We start from the raw sequence: 7,222 nt of genomic DNA on the forward strand, positions 1-7,222 counted from the left end.
ATCTATACCCTAAAAGCTATAGAACACTTCTGAAAGAAATTGAGGAAGACACAAAGAGATGGAAAAATATTCCATGCTCATGGATTGGCAGAATTAATATTGTGAAAATGTCGATATTACCCAGGGCAATTTACACGTTTAATGCAATCCCTATCAAAATACCATGGACTTTCTTCAGAGAATTAGAACAAATTATTTTAAGATTTGTGTGGAATCAGAAAAGACCCCGAATAGCCAGGGGAATTTTAAAAAAGAAAACCATATCTGGGGGCATCACAATGCCAGATTTCAGGTTGTACTACAAAGCCGTGGTCATCAAGACAGTGTGGTACTGGCACAAAAGCAGACACATAGATCAGTGGAACAGAATAGAGAATCCAGAAGTGGACCCTCAATTTTATGGTCAACTAATATTCGATAAAGGAGGAAAGACTATCCACTGGAAGAAAGACAGTCTCTTCAATAAATGGTGCTGGGAAAATTGGACATCCACATCCAGAAGAATGAAACTAGAGCATCCTCTTGCACCATACACAAAGATAAACTCAAAATGGATGAAAGATCTAAATGTGAGACAAGATTCCATCAAAATCCTAGAGAAGAACACAGGCAACACCCTTTCTGAACTCGGCCACAGTAACTTCTTGCAAGATACATCCACGAAGGCAAAAGAAACAAAAGCAAAAATGAACTATTGGGACTTCATCAAGATAAGAAGCTTTTGCACAGCAAAGGATACAGTCAAGCAAAACTAAAAGACAACCTACAGAATGGGAGAAGATATTTGCAAATGACGTATCAGATAAAGGGCTAGTTTCCGAGATCTATAAAAAACTTATTAAACTCAACACCAAAGAAACAAACAATCCAATCACGAAATGGGCAAAAGACATGAACAGAAATCTCACAGAGGAAGACATAGACACGGCCAACACGCACATGAGAAAATGCTCGGCATCACTTGCCATCAGGGAAATACAAATCAAAACCACAATGAGATACCACCTCCCACCAGTGAGAATGGGGAAAATTAACAAGGCAGGAAACCACAAATGTTGGAGAGGATACGGAGAAAAGGGAACCCTCTTACACTGTTGGTGGGAATGTGAACTGGTGCAGCCACTCTGGAAAACTGTGGAGGTTCCTCAAAGAGTTAAAAATAGATCTGCCCTACGACCCAGCATTTGCACTGCTGGGGATTTACCCCAAAGATACAGATGCAGTGAAACACCAGGACACCTGCACCCCGATGTTTCTAGCAGCAATGTCCACAATAGCCAAACTGTGGAAGGAGTCTCGGTGTCCATCGAAAGATGAATGGATAAGGAAGATGTGGTTTATGTATACAATGGAATATTCCTCAGCCATTAGAACAGACAAATACCCACCATTTGCTTCGACGTGGATGGAACTGGAGGGTATTATGCTGAGTGAAGTAAGTCAATCGGAGAAGTACAAACGTTATATGTTCTCATTCATTTGGGGAATATAAGGGAAGGGAGAAGAAATGTGTGAGAAATATCAGAAAGGGAGACGGAACATAAAGACTCCTAACTCTGGGAAATGAACTAGGGGTGGTGGAAGGGGAGGAGGGTGGCTGGTGGGGGTGAATGGGTGATGGGCACTGAGGGGGGCACTTGACGGGATGAGCACTGGGTGTTATTCTGTATGTTGGCAAATTGAACACGAATAAAAAATAAATTTAGTATTAAAAAAAGAGTAATAACAAATATATGACTTTTGCTTCTTTGCATCCTTGTTTTATTTAGGTGTGTCTTTGGATTTTACTCTTTTTTGGAAAGCTATTTGTTGGTTTATTGGGTCATTTTTGATGAATTCATCATCTACAAATTACTGAGTCTACTATGTCCCAGGAATTGTGCTGAGGCTGAGAAGAGTACCCTACATGTGGTTGAGAAGATATATAAACAAGTAATTTTAATATAAGGTGACAACTATCATAGAGACAAACTCAGCAGTGGGAGAAGCTTTTAACGTAAGAAACACAGTCATGGCATGACTAAAAGATTGATGGAGAGGAGAGGGTGGGAAGTAGCCTGGACAGTCAGGGTGTCCTTGTCCTGGGTGCTGAACCATCTCTTTATCTGCTAGAATAAGGAAATTTTTCCTAATATCTGGCTTCTGATGATTTTTCTATTATCTCTCCCACTATTTCTGAACCAGATGAAGAAATGGATAGCAAAAATGGAGGAATACAAAAATAAGTAGATTAAAGAGGTCATTGCAGGGACAGCTACTGTCTATAGAGTTAACTGGGGAAGTAGAGAGTAGAGATTTCATGTTAATTTCCAAGAAAAAAGTTTCTTCTTTGGAAACATAAGCTCTCCAGTACTTTCTATAATACTATTCTTTTTTTTTTTTTTTTTTAAGATTTACTTGAGAGACAAAGAAAGAATGAGTGAGTCTAAGTGGGAGGGAGGAGCAGAAAGAGAGGGAGAGAGAGAATCCCAAGCAGACTTCCCACTGAAGAAGGAGCCTGAACTCGGGCTCAATCTCATAATCCTGAGATCATGATCTGAGCTGAAATCAAGAGTCCAACCCTTAACTGACTGAGCCACCCAGGAACCCCCCTACAATGTTATTCTTGTGAAAGCAGAGGCCTTCCAGAAGTGCTAACAATGTGAAATGTGTCTAGAAATACAGTTCTAGGTGAAGGGGGCATGAAAGACATTCAGGAACAGAAAGCAGTATAAGGAAAGGCAGAAGAAAAGAAAAAGAGAAGAAAAGAAAAAAAAAAGGGACTGATTCAAGGACCTACACATAATTTAGTATAGCAAGAACATATAGTGTGATGATATTAGATAATAATCTAGCTGTTACAGAACTGGGCCATTCCTTGGGCTCTCTAACCAGTAGAAATTGACAAGAGGCCAAAGAGGAATTTCAGGCAAAATTTTATATTGGGGCTTCTGTTTGAGCACAAAGGATGCAACACAAAGGAAAGGATCCTCAGGCTAACTCTCCAAAGGAGAGTTGTTAAAAGAAACTTAGGTGGAAAAAGGGTGACATCTAAGGATGTAGAGGCAGGGATTTATTAGCATCTGTGCACTTGAAGGTCATGCTTTTTGGGGGAACCCGACTGGCTCAGTTGGTTAAGCATGCAACTCTTGATTTTGGCTCAGACCATGATCTCAGTGTTGTGAGATGGAGCCCCGCGAGAAGCTCAGTGCCCAGCAGGGAGTCTGCTTAAGATTCTCTCCCTGTGTCTCTCTTCCTCCGTCTCTTAAAAAAATTAAAAAATAAAGGTCAAGTCTTTTCATGTATAACATGTTTAATTAACATGTTAAATCACTCCTGGGCATGACTTTTAGCATCATAATGAGGAAAAAAGTTGGCAAAAGATCAGTGCTGGGGTCCATCTTGGTGCAGACTGATTTAGGTTTATCTTCATCAGTCTTTGTAGTAAACATTCTCCCTTTGCATTCCTGCAAGATATGGTACTGAAGATGCATAGAATTTTAGCCTTTTTTTTTTTCTTGGAGGCTGGATTTTATAATCAGGGTTGAGGGGACCTGAATGTAGTCCCTGTTCTGTCTCGTAGCTAGGAGCTTTCAGGAAGATCTTGTGTGCATCTATTGGTCTGTTTGATAGTGTGTTGGAAGTCCCTTAAACTATCTTTTTCATTCTTTTTCTTTTTGACCCTTTGATTGGATGAATTCCACTGCCCTGTCTTTGAGTTCTCCAATCCTTCTGCTTCATCTACTCTGCTGTTAAACATCTGACTTGAATTCTCCAGTTCAGGTAATATATTCTTCAGCTCTGTGATTTCTGTTTGGTACTCTTTTAATACTTTATATTTTTTTGTTGAATACTCATTGCTCATGCATTGCTTTCTTGACCTCAGTGAGTATTTTTATGACTACTATTTTGAACTCTCTCTAAGGCAAATCATGTATCTCTATTTTATTAAGATTGGTTTCTGAAGATTTATCTTATTCTTTGTTTGGAACGTATTCCCCTGTTTTTCCTCCTTGATTTCTTGTGTTAGATTCTGCACATTAGATAAAGCACCTACCCCCTTCTGTCTTAGGAGGTAAGCCTCATTAATCAGGCTGATTTGAGCTCCTGGTTGCCTCTCAAATTCTTTTGTGATCATCTAAGCCTCCTTTTATAAGTGGTTCCTAGTAGTTGAGGGTATGACAAGACCCATCAGTGCCCTAATGGGGAGGATTGCAGTCATTACCTAGATGCAGGCTGATTAGAAGCCAGATCCCCTCAGATAGCAGCTGGGAAAGTATGTAATTAAGCACCTTGCAGGGAGAAACTGGAAAATGGGCATTTTTCCCTGCTCCATTTGTGTCTGGCACCCATCAAGAACTGTTTCTTTGTTTGCTATAGTCCCATGAGACTCATGAATGCAAGCTCTGTTGGGTATTAAAGAGCCAGACATCTAGGGGCTTGTCTCTCATGTGACTGCTACAAAAGTTAGGGCACCAGATATGTGGATAAGCTCCTTCCAGGGACATACTGGTGACTTGGAGTGGATTAGAGGGAGAAGGCAAAAGAAATATCCTCTGTCTTCCCTGGTCTCTGGGGGAAGATTAGCAGGCAGCCCTTAGAATCTGGTGAGTTAGAAGACTGGCCCTGAGAAGACAAGTAGCTTTGAAAATAAGGAGATAAACCTCTTTCAGAGAAAGACTGAGTCAATTTTTCTTGCTTTCTTGGCACTGAGGCCTGGGGAGATAGTTTCAGTGAATGCTCAGGCATTGTTAAGAATTGCTTCTTTGTTTGCTATAGTCTTGTGAGTCTCATGGACATAAGCCTCTTGGCTTTTAGAGCTAAGTTTTTTTTTAGGAGTCCATACTTCTGGTGGGAATCTTTAAAGTTGAGGTGCTAGGTGTGGGGCCCAAACTCCTCACTCCTCAGGGTGAAGCTAAGAGTTAGAGGTTCCTCCCAATTGTATGGCACTGTGCTGGGTGTAGGGTTTATGGTGAAAGAATATCTCAGTTTTTCCTATCTGTTTCAATGTGAGTATTTTTCTCATTTTTCCAATGTGTAGGAGTCACTCAGCAAACTTCTGAATCTCTTTCAAAGGGAATTGCTCTGTGTGGAGCTGCACATTTGGTGTGTTCATGGAGGAGGAGAGCTTAGGAACCTTCTATATTGCCGTCTTGGTCAATTATTTAGTCCTCAATTATTTCTCAAATATTTTGCTAAATTCACTTGTTGAATTTAGTTGGTTATTTTACTGTCATGAATAAATGGGGTTTTAACATAATTTCTATATTATTATTTTTATTGTTGGCCAAATTGCCCCATCTTTGGCCAATGGGAACTTCTTTTTTTTTAAATTGGAGTTCAATTTGCCAACATATAGCATAACACCCAGTGCTCATCCTGCCAGGTGCCCCCCTCAGAGCCCATCACCCAGTCACCCCAACCCCCTGCCCACCTCCATTTCCACTACTCCTTGTTCATTTCCCAGAGTTAGGTGTCTCTCATGTCCTGTCACCCTCACTGATATTTTCACTCATTTTCTCTCCTTTCCCCTTTATTCCCTTTCACTAATTTTTGTATTCCCCAAATGAATGAGACCATATACTGTTTGTCCTTTTCCGATTGATTATTTCACTCAGCATAATACCCTCCAGTTCCATCCATGTTGAAGCAAATGGTGGGTATTTGTCATTTCTAATGGCTGAGGAATATTCCATTGTATACATAAACCACATCTTCTTTATCCATTCATCTTTCGATGGACACTGAGGCTCTTTCCACAGTTTGGCTATTGTGGACATTGCTGCTAGAAACATCGGGGTGCAGGTGTCCCGGCGTTTCATTGCATCTGTATCTTTGGGGTAAATCCCCAGCAGTGCAATCGCTGGGTCATAGGGTAGATCTATTGTTAATTCTTTGAAGAACCTCCACACAGTTTTCCAGAGTGGCTGCACCAGTTCACATTCTCACCAACAGTGCAAGAGGGTTCCCCTTTCTTCACATCCTCTCCAACATTTGTTGTTTCCAGTCTTGTTAATTTTCCCCATTCTCACTGGTGTGAGGTGGTATCTCATTGTGGTTTTGAGTTGTATTTCCCTGATGGAAATGGAACCTTCTTCAAGTTGTCTCATAAGTTATGTGAATTATGGTCAAAGAATTATATTTAAAAATTTTTTGAAACAATGTCTCTGTGTGTCATCAGTTTGATAAATAAATGACTTCATTTGTTGCATTTTGCTTTTGATATTTAGGTATTGCTTTATTTTCATTTTGATTTATTTTAAAGTTATATAAAATATTTACATGATTTCAAAGTCAAGTCTATAACACATGTTGTATTCAGAAAAGTCAAGCATCTGTCTTTGGCTCTTTTCTTCCTCTATAGATAGTCCTCCGGTGTATTTTATAGTTTATCCTTTAAAAGTAAAAGTGTGCATGTGAGAACCTTCCTTCCTTCCATCCTTTCTTCCTTCCATCCTTCCTCCCTCCCTCCCTCTGTTCCTTCCTCATTCCTTTTCCTTTTCTTAGATAAATACTATGTATATTCTTTTCCATGTTGTTTTTTCCAGCTAAGATTATACTTTGATGATCAATTTATACTAGTGTATAGAAGTAATACTTATTCTTTTTTATAGCTGTGAGAGGTAATAGGAAGTTTAACTTATAATCTGTTACATACTTTGTGATAGATCCTTTATATTTAGATTATATAGAATAGAGTCTGTTATCTGCAACTGTACTCAAACCAGTAAGCTACCCTAGAAACATCTCTCAAATGTGTACTGACACATCAAAAGAATATTAATAGAAGTATCATATGTAGCAGCAAAGCCTGGAAACAACTGAAATATTGATCAATAGGAGGAAGGATGAATACATGCTGGTAAACCAATAGAATGCTGCAATAATGAGAATAAATAACCCTTAGTTGTGTACATTCAACATGGATGAATCTTAGAAATATATCATGCCAAGAAAACAAGTTATAGGATATGCATGATTTCATTTTTAAAGAAATAAAATGTGCAAAATGAAACCATATATTGTACGAGGATATAATCATAGTGCTAAAACCAGATATAAAACCAAGGTAATGACAAACATAAATTCTAAGGGGTGAAATACCACTGGAAGTCAAGTAGGTAAGAAGGAAGAATATACTGCTCCAAAAGGACAGGGAATGCTCATTTCTTATGGTAAGTGTAGGATGCATGGTGTTTTATTTGGACTTATGAGTCCATGTAACTCAAACAGGTGTTATAAA

This window comes from Canis lupus, chromosome 2 (genome assembly GCF_011100685.1).
Source record: "Canis lupus familiaris isolate Mischka breed German Shepherd chromosome 2, alternate assembly UU_Cfam_GSD_1.0, whole genome shotgun sequence".
Lineage (NCBI taxonomy): Eukaryota > Metazoa > Chordata > Mammalia > Carnivora > Canidae > Canis > Canis lupus.